This window comes from Leuresthes tenuis, unplaced genomic scaffold (assembly GCF_036924035.1).
Source record: "Leuresthes tenuis unplaced genomic scaffold, fLeuTen1.0.hap1 SCAF_12, whole genome shotgun sequence".
Classification (NCBI taxonomy): Eukaryota; Metazoa; Chordata; class Actinopteri; order Atheriniformes; family Atherinopsidae; genus Leuresthes; species Leuresthes tenuis.
In genome coordinates, this window is record NW_027325366.1 from 6,862,695 (window position 1) to 6,878,584 (window position 15,890).

Consider the following 15,890-nt stretch of genomic DNA (forward strand, 5'->3'; position numbering starts at 1 on the left):
GTCAAGGCCCAGGAGGGGGTAAATCTTGCAGGACTCCGAAAGAATGAATGACAGCTGTGATGTGTGTTCTTTGTGTGTTTTTGTTCTCCACTTTTTTTTCTCGCATTTTTGGCTGGCAGTTAGAGCAAAAACTGCCATTAGGGGAAAATGCTTCGCTATGAAAATAGGCTGAAAATCATCTGTAGATGCATTTTTCATCCACTCCACTGTCATTTCATTTCCCCAAAGATGAGTGTCTGCTGGCCAGTGTGATACTGCTGCAGGCCGTTCCCACAAACAATGAGCAGCCTGCAGTGGCTTTTCAATGGCCTGATGAGCTGTCGTGAAATCGTCACTATAATGGAGCTCAGACTTTCAGTTTGTTGTGTAGCCAACAAAGCAGGTATACTTCACTCACTTTTCAAAGCAGTTATATTTCAACATATTTTTTTGGCAAAGAAAACACATTTTCCCACCGGATGACTTGCACCGGACTTTAGCTCTGAGGTTTAAATGTGCTCAAATAATTAATCATCATGCAGACAATTACAATAGTGCACACACATTCACGTCACATGCTCAATGACCTAACTTGCATCCATCAAATACACACAAAATATGTGATTTCATAATACTGATTCACTTTCTATCAGATATGTGTGGCTTTCTTTCAATATGGTATTTATTATATGGTGGTGCACAAGTCTCATGCCACCACTAATTTCCTTACATATTTACATATTGAGATGTAATTAAACATGTTTAAACATAAATAGAAAGACAGCATATGAGGCGAAACCAGTTTCTACAACTCTAATAAGCTCAAAATTCTAATCTTTATTCTTCAACTCTGCCTGAATCTAGATAAGCTTTCTTGTAATTTCTTTGAATGGTCTTCAGGAATAGTTCTCCAGCCTTCTTGAAGGACATTCCAAAGCCTTTCTTTGCATGTTGGCTGCCTTTTGTTCCGTTCTCTGTCAAGATGATCCCACACTGCTTCACAATGTCAAGGTCCAGGCTCTGAGGAGGATTCATCCCTCTATAAGACCTGCTGCCACAGATTTTCAGTCCAGTTCTTGTGTCATTTGGCATACCTCAGTCTTTTCTCCCTGTTTCCCTTCCTTAAGAATGGCTTCCTGACAGCCACCCTTACATGGAGGCCATTTCTGATGAGGCTTCAGTGAACAGTAGATGGATTAACTGAAGATGCAGATGCATCGCTCAGGTCCTTTGATCTTTTCCTGTTTTTACAGTTCATCTGCTGGAGCAAATTTATATACTTCCTTTGTCCTCCACGTGTTCAGTTTTCTGAAATATTTAAGGACATACTGCATACCAGGCTAAGATATGCCACGTTTTCAGCTAATAGCTCTTTGGGAATCAACTTGTTGGTGCAAAGATACTATTTTGTGTTTGTCAAGTTGTTTTTATCTTCAGTTAAAAAATGGGAGCAAATTATGTTTTTTTTTGACAAGCTGTTAGTAACAAAGTGCCTAAAGGTACAATTCAAAAAAGGCTCTTTGCTAAGTTGTGTGTAAACAGAACACTGGTTCATTCCTTAACACCTACTTAACATCTACTTCAGTGTTGAGAGGCTTGTCCTCTGAAAATGGTCAGTTACAAAGACTGGACTGAAAATTAGTGAAAAATCAGCTGATTTCAAAAGCAAAACTTGTAAAGTTTGGAGAACTGTTTCTCAAGTTCCCTTTAAATGACTTCTTTGATGGCACCTTATTGTAGACTTGGAAAGAAAAAGAAGTTGCAGTTGAAATCAAGAGGTATGTTATTGAAAGAAATTACCAAATATTTGTTGCACATCTCAGTAAAAACTAGTCATTAATGGCTTTGAGCTTCTTTGAATTAAGCAGACCAAAAGGCCAGCAGTGCTTGAAATCAAGGAGGAGCAGAGTCAATGTGCCTCTGAGTACAAAATATTGTCATGACAAAATGTCCTTCAAGTTCCATCAGAATGTTGGCACTCGAAAGCTGCTCGTATCTGCTCTGGCGCATCTTTAAGTGCAGCAGGAAAATCAATGGCAAAGCTAAGAAATGAGTTTGTGCTGGCCTGCAGCAGTGAGCACAGCAGCACTGGCAGCTGTGGATCAAGAGGAGAGAGGGTCTCAAAATACAGATTCCTAATAATGTGCTGGAAAACAATTTAGGTTCTGGGGTATGAGCCATAATTCACCCCTCAGAGATCACCCTCACCATGGTATCCTTATCAATAAAGCACGCCCACCACCCCAGCTAACACCCTCTGATTTTGGCTCTGAAGAAATTAATTTCTCTTACAGTGTAATTCATCATTTTCCCTGCAACTAGAAGGGTGGATTTATAACCGTCAGGAGGAGCACATTCTTTTCTTAGATAAACCGTAAGCCCTCTGTTTCTGCTGACTTCTTTCATTCGCTTGTTTTCCAAGAAGAATATGTAAAAGAAGAAAGTGCTGGGGTACATTTATCATAAATTCTGTTAAAGCATGAAATTTCATCTCTATTTCTCTCTCCTTCACTCAAAATCAGTCTGTTGTGTATCACTATGGCTATGAAAGGCCAACACAATGTGCAATTTCTCCAGGAACAAAAACAGGAGCCTACATCTATGAGCAATCAGGCTCTCAGTTGCTGTCAGTCACTGCACTTCATCAGCCTGAATTCCATTTTAACTCTTGAATTGATTTGATCTAGTTTGATTTCGTCATATTCATACTTCTACTACCACTTCATTAGATACACTGCATTTCTTGATTTTCTCATCTTTTTTTTGCTTTTGTTCTGTCATTTTCGTATGCATCTTGCAAGCACTACACAATTAATAGGAAAGAAATTTTCCATATTGTTGCATTTGAACTGAGCACCACCAAATGTGTCCTGGTTACTTTGCCTTGAAACTAACTAATTGAGTTTTGTTTGGCACCAAAAATTAATAAATAAGAAAGAAAAACTGTTGAGCCATGTAAAAAAAATAGGTAATTGGTTAATTTATCTGTTTATGTATTAATTACAAGAATTCTCTTCTCACGTGGAAAAACTACAGAAACGTTTTTCTTTTTTACAATAAAAGAATTGCTCATTCAAAGATACTTAAAAACTGTTTGGTTGTGGATTATAATGCTTATTCAATTTTTTTCCCTGGCATGAAAGTGAAAATTAATGCCAAAAACAATGGCATTGGTCGTTGGCCAAATTATCATCTATAACAGCTGTCGGCGCAGACTTTTTCAATCAGCACATTACATTAGTTTTTAACCTTGTGGCAAAAAAGCTGTTTTCAGTTACATCCTTAATGTACTTCATTAGTACTTTATCAAAAGGGGACAGTAACAGAACTTCGGCATACATACATGCACTAAGTTAAGCAAACACAACCACATGGCTGTTGTGTAGTTTTCTTGTTTTTTGGTACCTCAGTAGAATCTTTTCTGGTACAATTTCTGCCCTTGTTGGGACCAGCAGTCCCCTTGAGAACAAACATGATTTCTGGGGTCCTGGGCATGGTTAAGGTAGGAACTGAGGTCAGATTAATTTAAGTGTTAGTCATAAACTGGTAAAGCTTATGGTTAAAAAGAACTAATCCATTGTTAATGTCATTCAGTACACCTTTGCTTTCCTTGCTGTGAAAGATCAAAATGTCTGCTGTGAAAAAAGTCTGATCCATTTCCGTGAGGTGACAACTGCATCAAGTATAATGTTTCTTAACATAAAAGTGCTTTTTTTGTTTGATTACATTTTTCACAGCACAAACTGTGATATTTGGACCGTTGAGCTTTGAAAACAGATTAAATTCTGTTGTGGAAATCACTGAACTTGGGATCACTCCTGAAGGCCATTATCAGTGAACACAGTTCACTGCATTCACAAAAGCAAGCTCAAAGATCATAAAATACTAATTAGATGTAGGTTTGAATGGTTTGCAGAATCAGGCTAATGTTTTCACATCGAAATGAGCCAAAGGCAGACAGAAAACATTAAAGACCAACTAATGAATAGAGTTCATTATTTAGCTAAATGCCTCCCTCAGGATACCAAAACAATGTCAAAAGGAGAGCAACTATTGATTCTTCATTCCAGATGAATTCTATTGTTTCATTGTGTCTGCTGGATGTGTGACAAGGCAACAGTATACTAACAATGGCATGTCAAAATGTGGGTGATGTTGAATAGAGTTACCCTAACCCTCCAGATGGTCAAAATACTTTACAAAATGCTTTAATCATCCACAGTATTTTAGAGATGCCACCCATAGAGGACACACAAGCTAAATATCCACCTGATGGAGCTTGAATAGTCGTCAGCTGTGTTTTAATGCTCATATATCAATAGGACACAGGCCAAGGACCAGGCAACTTCATCCACACCACAGTAAACAGTAATTTGTGGCTAAAGAGGGGTCTAATGGCCTTGATGGAGCAGCTCAGACAGTTTGCTGAAAACAGCAATGCAGAAACAAGCCACTTGCACCCACTGTCCAATAAGCAGATCACCGACTTTAAAGAGCAGTGAGGAGTGGTATCCAGGTTGAATCTTCCATTTTGATGAGATAATTATGTACCTATCCACATAACGTCATGACGTTTATTTTAAATAGGGTTTGTTGTTTTGTGCATATGCAGTTCTCCTCACATTAAAACTGCTCTCCAGTCCTTGCACTAAATGGAGACTGAGGTGTGAAATTGGGAATCACTTGGAGCGCTATGTACTCATCTTCCTTATCAACTGGCCCAATTTTAATATGATTTCAAATTCCACGCATTTTTGGCTTGTCGGTGCCATCTTGTGTGGTGAGCATGTTTGGTCATCGCCCACAGAGAGACAGGGAGAAAACCGAGGCTCAGGGCTCTCAATTCATGCATACAATTATCAACAGTATGCACATATCCAATCAACCAAAGCACACAAATATAGACCTGTTATTTTGGAAGTTTGTGCATACAAATATAGGTGAAAACTCAATAAATGCACACACACACAGTCATAGAGGTACAAAATCAGCTCACCAGCCGTAAGAATATGGGTGAGAACTGATTTCATTGATACCAATCAATCAATGCTGCTTGTCAATGTGGTTCTTTATCAAATTTTGACCAGATTTTCTTTGGAGAAACGAGTTCCCCACACAGGGTTTCAACGTCAACACAAGTTCCTTCTATCTGAAATTCCAAACAGAATAAACTTTGAGTTTAATGTCTTTGTCAACTTCATATGGATAATATGATTAAAACACTAAACTGAATAGAATATCAGTATCTTCATTGGAAAGACATGCGTATATGAAGTTGTTTATCTGCGATCTATGAACAATACCAACTCCTGCAGGCAAGCATACAATTCTGATGATTTGGGAATGTTGGAACCTTTTCTCAATTCTCTTCTGTACATATTCATGATTTGAGTGCAATGGTATAGCATGCTTCAAAATTGTAAATGTAACATTTCACATTAATGTTAACAAATTTCCTAACATTTTTTGCCATTACAGTTAAAATGACCAGGACTAATCATTGAAGCTACAGATGGCTGTAAACTTCACCTTATGTGGTAACAGATAACCTCATCAGCAAAATGATCAGCATAATTAAACAGTATCTGTAAAGGCAGAAGCTGGGAGGCTGCTGTTATTGATCAAGTCTCCTTGCCTAATAAGATATCAGCTGTGATTCAAAAGTCATGGTCATTATCAATCATAATTGTTTTCTTAAAATTTGCAATCTAATTCAATCCATCAATCAGCAACCTAAAGGCACTTTCCAACAACTTCTCCAACTGAAATGACCACATAACTATATCCTATCATATCCTACAATACGGCTCATAACAGTACTACCCCTACAAGTGACAAAAAATAAATTAACAAAAAAGAGCAGATGTCATTCTCAAGTCTTTACTAAAACTCTTCTGTCTTTTCATGGCTGTGTTGAGGCAATACAATTACCTTTGCATCCTTTGTTTTTCTTCTTTTTTGTGGGGGTGGCTGTATCTCAGGAGGTAGAATGGCAGTCACCCAATCAGAGCACTGTTAGTTCAATCCCCAACATACCAAATCCATATGCCACAGAATCCAAAGGAAAGTTACTGTGCCTGCCATTGGCCGCCAGTGTGTTCCTCAACTGTAAGTTGCTTCAAATAAAAGTGTCTGATGAAAGTAATATTCTTCTAGTCTTGACAGTTAGAAAACATAATAAGGAACACACTGGGCCACAGTTGGACTGTAATCAGTCTCTTAACTAGAAAGTGCATCAAATCTATTATACAGTAAAATGATCATTATTGCAAGTCAACAGTTCACAACTGTACATGAGGAGGGTTGTGACCTTGACAGGCTTACACAGTGGCTCAAATCATCTAACGAGGGGCCAATAGTAACTATACAATACAAATCCCTGGCAATCTCTACAGTTGACCAATTTGGTATTTCCTTTGGATCAACTAAACAAGCAGTGAAATATGGTCACAATTTATTTGTGTGATTACTGTAACAATTGTTCTCTACTAAGCATTTTCGTTATTGTCTGTTACTCATTACTACAAGTTTCAAGAGAAATGTTAATGAATTGAAATATTCTAATGGAATACATCTCCAACACACAAAAAGAAATGAACCTCAACTGTGTGATATACTGTAAATCTGAGTGCAAAATGTAGCATTCTAAATTACTGATGCAATGATTGCCTGGATCTAAGTCCATAAGGTTATATTTTATTTAAAGACTAGCAATAAATGAATAAATAAATAAATATGCGAGGGCTTGTTTTGTGCAGACACACCAGCACAAACTGATATTTAACATGTACTGCTGCAGTAACTCACCATTACACAGATGAAATCTCATCTCATTGTGGCTTTTGATCTTCTGTTTTCCTACATCCTGTTGGTGCATAGAGCTGGATAATGAATCAGCAACAACAATTCTAAATAATGCATCTCGGCATGAATTCAATAGCTTTATTTCATGGTGAGGACCGGATTCGTCACACAGGCAACAAGCTGTGACAGCTGAGTTACAAGGTAATGCTTTGACAGATGAATATGTGAATTAATCAACTTCAGAGTCCCTAGTTGGCTCTACATATGACCCTGTTAGTGGAATCAAGTCATGCAGAAACACATTTTATGCGTTGCGGTTGAGATAGTTCAGTTTACTGAGGGAGTCATGGGTATGGCAGTGCTAGAATAGCAGTGCACTTTGGAGAGTGAGCCACATACCCTATTAAGAGAATATTGAGAGACTGAAAAGCTCATAGTCTGTCATAAGGCGGTAAACCGTCATTCACGCTAATCCCAGTAGAAATCTTTATTCTGTGACAAAGGAACTACTCCATAGAAAACAGAGAAGTGACAGAGTGGTTAGGAAAGGTCTTTCACTGTATTCTGTATTTTCTCCAGATTAGAGTAAAAAAAAGGAAAAACTGTAAATGCCTCTGAAGTACCTCCAAGGACTTTTGTGCATAAAGGAATTAAGACTGATGAAGATGAGACAGAGTAACCTCCACAAAGCTGAAAAACCGACCCATCGTGTTTGCCAAACTATTGTTGGTATCCTCACTAAACCTAAATCAACATGATTGCTATGGTTAGAACCACTGATCTGTACAAAACCAGGAGAAGAATTTGACTTGGTTACAAACACACAATGACCATTTATCCTGAATGACAAAGGTCAGTGCTTTCATATTAAGGGACAGGCTGTCACAATAAAGTAACTGGTCCCCACTGACATTAGAATCAAGAAATGTACAAATGAATAAAAAATCATTTACACAAAACCAGAATACAGGTATTTTTTCAACAGTTTACACAGCATATGGAGTTATTCCCAAAACGTGATTAGCAAACCTCTGTTTGCAAAGAAATGATCACAAGTACATCATGCCGTGTTTTCACAAGAGTATGAATACAAATAAGTAAGAAGTCATTCACATGACTCCCTGAAATATCAGATAATTCAGCAGAATTCTACAGCCCATTATTTTTCCCCAAGGACTTTGCCTCAGTTTGTGTTAAGAAAGTTTATTTTGCTGAGGATTTTGGACAGAGAAAATATAGATATAGATATATAATTTAACAAACTCTTAGCTTTATATTCAAACTACATTTTTAAACATAATTGAGTGAGAACTTTGTAGCTGTATTTAACCAACTGGTATTGAAAATGTGACAATGAGTAATATAAGGAGCATGTCGCACAGTGGTTCATATGTCTTTAAACAACATTTGTATCAAAACTATAACTAGGCAGACCAACAACTTCTATCTTACCTCTCCTTTTGTGTTGTAAGTGTTGTTCTGTTCTGGTAATTCCATATGCATATTCAATGAAATCATACAGGAAATTCGCTATAATTTCCCCATATCCATTGCCGCACTCAAGTTTTTATCAATCCAAAAAAAGTATTTCCTTACCCTGACCACTACATCTTGAGAGGCCCCTTGTGTGATACAAATATAGCATGGCACTGATCAGGTAAGTTAATGAATTCTGCAATTTCTCAATTAATCAGTCAATTTTATGATCTCTACTTTATTTACCTCAGATCCATCAATAAGGGTCTCTGCTCACCACATAACAATAACAACAAGTCGTAAAAGCTGCAGTAACAGTTGAATCCTTTAATCCGGGACTGCAATTGCACATCGCTACATGGAGCTATAAAGACTCAAAGCTGCTCCTGCTGAGATCAAGAGCAGAACCTGGAGAAAAACGACAGGGAGCTCCTCTAATCCTCTGCTCTAATCCACCTCTACTGTACGCAACTTTCCTGCTTTTAGCAGAGGTGCATTAGTTGCCAGAACATCTGATTCAGCAGGCACAGCAGCCAAATGGCTGAAATCTATAGCAGACAACTGGAAGAACATCCAGTTATCATAATGTGATGATGAAAAGGAGAGGATGTGCAGAAATGTAATGTATATAGTGACAGGTTCATGCATTTGGATGGCGTTAAAGTGGTTTTGATGCCTGTGATATTTTCTATGGGATTCTTACTCTGCTCTAGTTACATGGATAGAGTCATTTTTATTTTTTTATGAGGCTTTACATCATGTCCAATTTATCTTATACCTTTATGAGAGGGAATAAGCTAATGGAATGCCCTAGAAAGTCTTAAAACCAGTGAAGTTTGTTTACAGTTTTGTGTTTAATTGTACTGTCTGTTGTTGTTTCCATTTGACATAGGAATCTGTTTCCCATACAGTCTTTTAAAAACAGTCAATTAAAATGAAAGGGATGGGTTTTCCAAGTCTCTTTCAATGAGTATTGGCTTGTAATTTGATGGATTGCTTTTGTGGAACATGGAATGATGAGGACTCATTTGTGTCGACTCAATCTGTTCTGTAAACTGCAAAGTGTATTCATGCCAAAGACAGGTGAAGATTTTGATCAGGGACATGTCTTTTGTTTAAAATGACTTGAAAAATTATTTGAAAAATGGACGCCAGAAAAACATGAGAAAACTACACATTTCTCTGTAGATTTGTTTGACGGCTTTGCTTTGCGGTAAGACGTATTGCATCACTTCCTGTTGCTTTGTGTGTGTGCACTGTGACAGTTTTCGCTCCTCTTGAACTACTAATAATCACCTTATTTCTCCCTATAATTTACACATCTTGCATAGTTAACTCTATCCCATACTTTTTATATTCTAACGCTCACTCTTACAGATCTTTAGTTTTTATTTTTCACTTTTTAGCGGTGTGTCTGGTTCTCTAGCTTAGCATGGCTACCAGTTCTCTTCCTCTATCTCCTGCTTTCACCTGCTCCGTGTGTCAGATGTTTAGTTACTCCTCTGCCTCGTTTAGTGGTAATGGTACATGTAACAAATGTAGTCTTTTTGTAGTTTTGGAGGCAAGGTTATCTGAATTGGAAGCTCGGCTCTGCACTGTTGAAAACCACCCGATAGCGAGCCAGGCCCCTTTAGCCAGTGCGGTGCCACCTAGCGTAGCTAGCTCTGTTAGTCGTCCCCGAGCAGATCCCGAGCAGCCGGGACTTAAGAGTGGCTGGGTGACTGTCAGGAAGAGGAGTCATAGTCCTAAAGTCAAGCCCGTGGTTCACCATCAACCTGTCCACGTTTCAAATAGATTTTCCCCACTCAGCGACACACCCGCTGAGGAGAAAACCCTGGTAATTGGCAGCTCTATAGTCAGAAACGTGGCATTAGCGACACCAGCGACCATAGTCAAATGCATTCCAGGGGCCAGAGCGGGCGACATAGAATCCTGTTTAAAACTGCTGGCTAAGGATACACGTAAATACGGTAAAATAGTTATTCACGTCGGCGGTAATGACACCCGGTTACGCCAATCGGAGGTCACCAAAATTAATGTTGCATCGGTGTGTAATTTTGCCAAAACAATGTCGGACGCCGTAGTTTTCTCTGGACCCCTGCCAAATCTGACCAGTGATGACATGTTTAGCTGCATGTCCTCATTCAATCGCTGGTTGTCTAGATGGTATCCAGCAAACAACGTGGGCTACATAGATAATTGGCAATCTTTCTGGAGAAAACCTGGTCTGATGAGGAGAGACGGCATCCATCCCACTTTGGAAGGAGCTCTTCTCATTTCTAGAAATATGGACGAATTTATTAGTCATCCAAAAACATGACAACCCAGGGTTGAGACCAGGATGCAGAGTTGTAGTCTTACACACTTCTCTGCGGCTTCCCACCTGATGCTGCCCCCCCCCTCAATAAAAAAACACAAAAGGAGCAAATCCTCTTGTGCAAAAAAAATTTAAAACAAAAACTTTAACTGAACAAAAACATCAAACTATTAAATGTGGTTTGCTGAATATTAGAGCTCTCCCTCCAAAGTCTCTGTTAGTGAATGATTTGATTTGTGATCATCATATTGATATATTTTGTCTTACAGAAACCTGGCTGCAGCAGGAGGATCATGTTAGCAATAATGAATCAACTCCCTCTGACTATTTAAATGTTCACGTTCCTCCAACCACAGGCAGAGGAGGAGGAGTGGCAGCTATCTTCGGATCAGGGTTACTAATCAGTCCTAGACCCAAGATTAGTTTTAGCTCTTTTGAATCTCTGATTCTCAGTTTTTCCCACCCAAAGTGGAAATCACAAAAACCTCTTGTGTTTGTTGTTGTGTATCGTCCACCTGGCCCTTATTCTGAGTTTCTGTCTGAATTCTCAGAGTTTTTATCCCAGTTAGTGCTGAGTACAGATAAAGTCATTGTAGTGGGTGACTTTAATATTCATGTAGATGTTGAAAATGACAGCCTAAATATTAACTTTAATTCTATATTAGACTCTTTTGGATTTTCTCAAAGTGTTCACAGACCTACTCACTGCCTTAATCATACCCTTGACCTTGTGCTGACTTATGGCATTGAGAGTGAACAGTTAACAGTGTTCCCTCATAACCCTGTCTTGTCTGACCATTTTTTAATAACTTTTGAATTTACATTACTTGACTACACGGTTTCTGAGAAGAATTCTACATATAGAAGGTGTCTGTCAGAGAATGCTGTAACCAGATTTAAAGAGTTGATTTCATCATCCTTTTCTTCACTGCCATGTGCTGATATGACAGAGGACGGCTACCTAAATTTTACTCCAGTAGAACTTGACTCTCTTGTTGACAGCACTACAGCTTCAATGCGTACAACACTGGACAATGTTGCCCCTCTGAAAAGGAAGGTAATCAGTCAGAAGAGGTTGGCTCCTTGGTATAATTCATAGCTGCGTGCGTTAAAGCAGACTGCAAGAAAGCTGGAGAGACAGTGGCGTTCCTCTAATTTAGAAGAGTCTCAATTAGTCTGGAAAGATAGTTTAATAACGTATAAGAAAGCACTTCGTAAAGCTAGAACTGCTTATTATTCATTATTGATAGAAGAGAATAAGAATAATCCCAGGTTTCTTTTCAGCACTGTTGCCAGGCTGACAAAGAGTCCGAGCTCTGTTGAGCCATGTATTTCCTTTAACTCTCAGCAGTGATGATTTCATGAGATTCTTCATCAATAAAATTGTTTCTATCAGAGAGAAGATTAATGGAATCCTTCCCATTATTATCACTGATGTATCATCAAGTAGAACAGCTTTAGAAGTATCTTTCGAACCTGAATTGTATTTAGACAGCTTCTGTCCAGTTGATCTTTCTGAGCTAACAACAGCAATAGTCTCTTCTAAACCATCAACTTGTACGTTAGACCCAATCCCAACCAGACTGTTCAAGGAGGTTTTCCCCTTAATTGACACTTCCATATTGGATTTGATCAATTGGTCTTTGTTGATAGGATATGTACCTCAGACTTTTAAGGTTGCTGTAATTAAACCTTTACTTAAAAAACCTACTCTTGATTCAGAAGTGTTGGCTAATTATCGATCTATATCCAATCTCCCTTTTTTGTCTAAAGTTCTTGAAAAAATAGTTGCAGTTCAACTTTGTGATCATTTACATAGAAATAATCTGTTTGAAGAGTTTCAGTCAGGATTCAGAGTGCATGATAGCACAGAAACAGCACTGGTGAAAGTTACCAATGATCTCCTGTTAGCCTCTGATAGCGGACTTGTCTCTGTGCTTGTCCTGTTGGATCTCAGTGCTGCATTTGATATGATCGATCACAGCATTCTGTTACAGAGACTTGAACATGTTATTGGGATTAAAGGAACTGCATTAGGCTGGTTTAAGTCATATTTATCTGATAGATTCCAGTTTGTTCTTGTAAATGAAGAATCTTCCTCACACGTTGGAGTAAGTCATGGAGTTCCTCAGGGTTCTGTGCTTGGACCGATTCTTTTTACTTTATACATGCTTCCATTAGGTAACATTATCAGACAGCATGGCATACATTTCCATTGTTATGCTGATGATACTCAGCTGTACTTATCTATGAAACCAGATGAAACCAACAGGTTGGTCAGACTACAAGCCTGTCTTAAAGACATAAAGACCTGGATGACTCAGAACTGTCTGCTTTTAAATTCAGACAAAACTGAAGTTGTTCTCTTTGGACCTGAGCGCTTCAGGGAGAAATTGTCTAGTTATATAGTTACTCTAGATGGTATTTCCTTGGCTTCTAGTTCTACAGTGAGGAACCTTGGAGTTATTTTTGACCAGAATTTATCATTTGACGCACATATAAAACTGGTTTCTAGGACTGCCTTCTTTCACGTTCGTAATATTGCTAAAATCAGGAACATCCTGTCTCAGGGTGATGCAGAGAAACTAGTTCATGCATTTGTTACTTCAAGATTGGACTACTGTAATTCCTTATTATTGGGCTGTCCCACATCTTCTCTGAAAAGCCTCCAGCTGATCCAAAATGCTGCAGCCAGAGTTCTGATGAGAACTAACAGGAGAGATCATGTTTCTCCAGTTTTAGCTTCTCTTCATTGGCTCCCTGTTAAATTCAGAATAGAATTTAAGATTCTTCTTCTCACATATAAAGTTCTTAATGACCGAGCTCCATCATATCTTAAAGATTTAATTGTAAGGTATTTTCCTAACAGAGCACTTCGCTCCCAAACTGCAGGTTTACTTGTTGTTCCCAGAGTTTCTAAAAGTAGAATAGGAGGTAGAGCCTTCAGTTATCAGGCCCCTCTCTTGTGGAATAAGCTGCCAGTAAATGTCCGGGAAGCAGACACCCTTTCCACTTTTAAGATTAGGCTTAAAACTTTCCTTTTTGATAAAGCTTATAGTTAGGGATGGCTCAGGTAATCCTGAAACATCCCATAGTTAAGCTGCTATAGGCTTAGACTGCTGGGGGACCTCATCTGTCACACCTTTCCTCACTTTGCTCTCTTTTTCCCCCTGTTTAATTTCACAATTGATTTTATGTACATGTGACATTATTGTGGTTATTAACGTATGTTTCCCTGTTCCAACAGGTATCCTTTGAATGGCGTTATGGTGTTTTTCCCCTCTCTTTTCCCTATTTTCTGTCTTCTCAAACCCCAGCTGGTCGAGGCAGATAGCCACCCTTCCTGAGTCTGGTTCTGCCAGAGGTTTCTTCCTGTTAAAAGGGAGTCGTTCCTTTCCACAGTCGCCACAGGCACGCTCAGGACGGGAGATTGGACTGAAGACAGGTTTCGGTGCAATCTGTTGGTTTCCTTAGCTAGGATATTAATTTTTTGAATTGGCTCTATATGAATTAATTGGATTATGATTACAATTAATTGAATTCCAATTTGCTTGAATTGGACTATATTACTTAAGTGCCTTGAGATGACAATTGTTGTAATCTGGCGCTATATAAATAAAATTTAATTGAATTGAATTGAATTTGATATCTTAAGCACAAGCTAACACGTTGGGGAACTGTTGGAATACTAGAGATGCAATGTCGGCTTACAAATCAGAACGGAAGTTGTCTGAGTTGTTCACGTCTCTGTATTTATTTAAGTATGAAACAAGACTTCGAAGCCCCAGCTTATTCTGTTTTTTTTGTTCTGTAAAGAAGCGCAATAATGAGGTTAGTAACATCTTGAACAAATGGATGCTTCAACTCAGTAATAGAGATTTGATTTACTTGTATCTGCCCTCTGGGTCTGAGTTGCCACAATCACATTATGTTAGAAATAGCCTTCTATATATCTTTTTGGACTGTGTGGGGAAACATGCCCATGTGGACATAAAGGTAAAATACAACAGTCTGTAATTGAATCAAGCTAATGCACAATTCAACAATTCAACACAGATTTATTTTTTTCAAAGCTGTATTAGTCTGTGTAAAGACTCATCACACATCATTTCTTCAAATATATTTTTTATGTGCTGCAGTAATTTTAGCTACTGACTCCCCAGCTCCCCAGATAGATCCAGTAACAATTTTCAGTCTCCATTGTTAGAAACAGCACCACAGAAACCCTGCTGCAAACTAGAGTTTTTGGGTCCACTGTAACACACTGCACACCATGGCAGTCACAGTTAGTATGACTACATTCTCAACAATATTCCAGTATTAAGAAATTAAGATCTTGTATTGGAGTAGGCAATGATGGCTATGAGTAAAAAGAAGCTACAGTTTTGGCATGAGGGAAAACCCTGAGTAAAGCTCCGTGTTTTGCGGGGTATTTGAATGCACCTTAATAAGGGGCTTGGATGGGTACAAAAAGTTACAATGGCATTGAGGGACATTATGTGGTCATGAATCAGGCTAAAACAAACAGAATGTCCTATATTCAACTCATGTAAACACCATCTGAAAATGTATTACTGACCTTCAGTTGTCTGAATATTGTTGTACATGTAAGTATAGACACTGCTGCAGAGGTATAAATGCTCACAGATTCATAAGTCACATACACATAGGCTTAGGTGTGTGCTCTGTATTGATAGACTGAGGGAAAAGGAGCATAAATTAAACTCAAAATTTAAAATTACAAAGAGAGAGAGAGAGACATAGAGTTTGTTTTGATATGTGGAAATGCATAGCATGGAGCAAACAGCCCTTGCAACCTTACGCCAGCTTGAGTAGGGTGTAAACGTGGTGCGTGTAAAACGTGATGATCTTGATTTTCGGCTCCCATGTTAACAAATGAGAGCATTCACATCAGCTACATGAAAGATGCATCTCTGCTGTGGCTGGAGCTGCGATGCAGCTGCGAGTTATCTAGAGTTGTGCTGTGACGTCTATTCTTTATAGGTTCTTAGCAGTTCTCAATGAAAGACACACTAAAAACATTTGATGGTCATTATATTGTCTTCATATCAACAGCAATACACCTTTAACCACAGTTTCAAAGTGTTTTAAATACTACATACACATTATAAATACATATTACCAGTTTGGATGTTGTGAAAATGATTAATGGTTATGATTTACATTCATTTCAGCAACATAATGTGTTTAAAAACAGCTGAGGAGGCAGTTACTGGGGCTCAGATGCATGTTAATGGAGAGGTCAGTGGTGTGGACACTCACAAGCAGCGTTACTGTGCACCCAACTCAGATG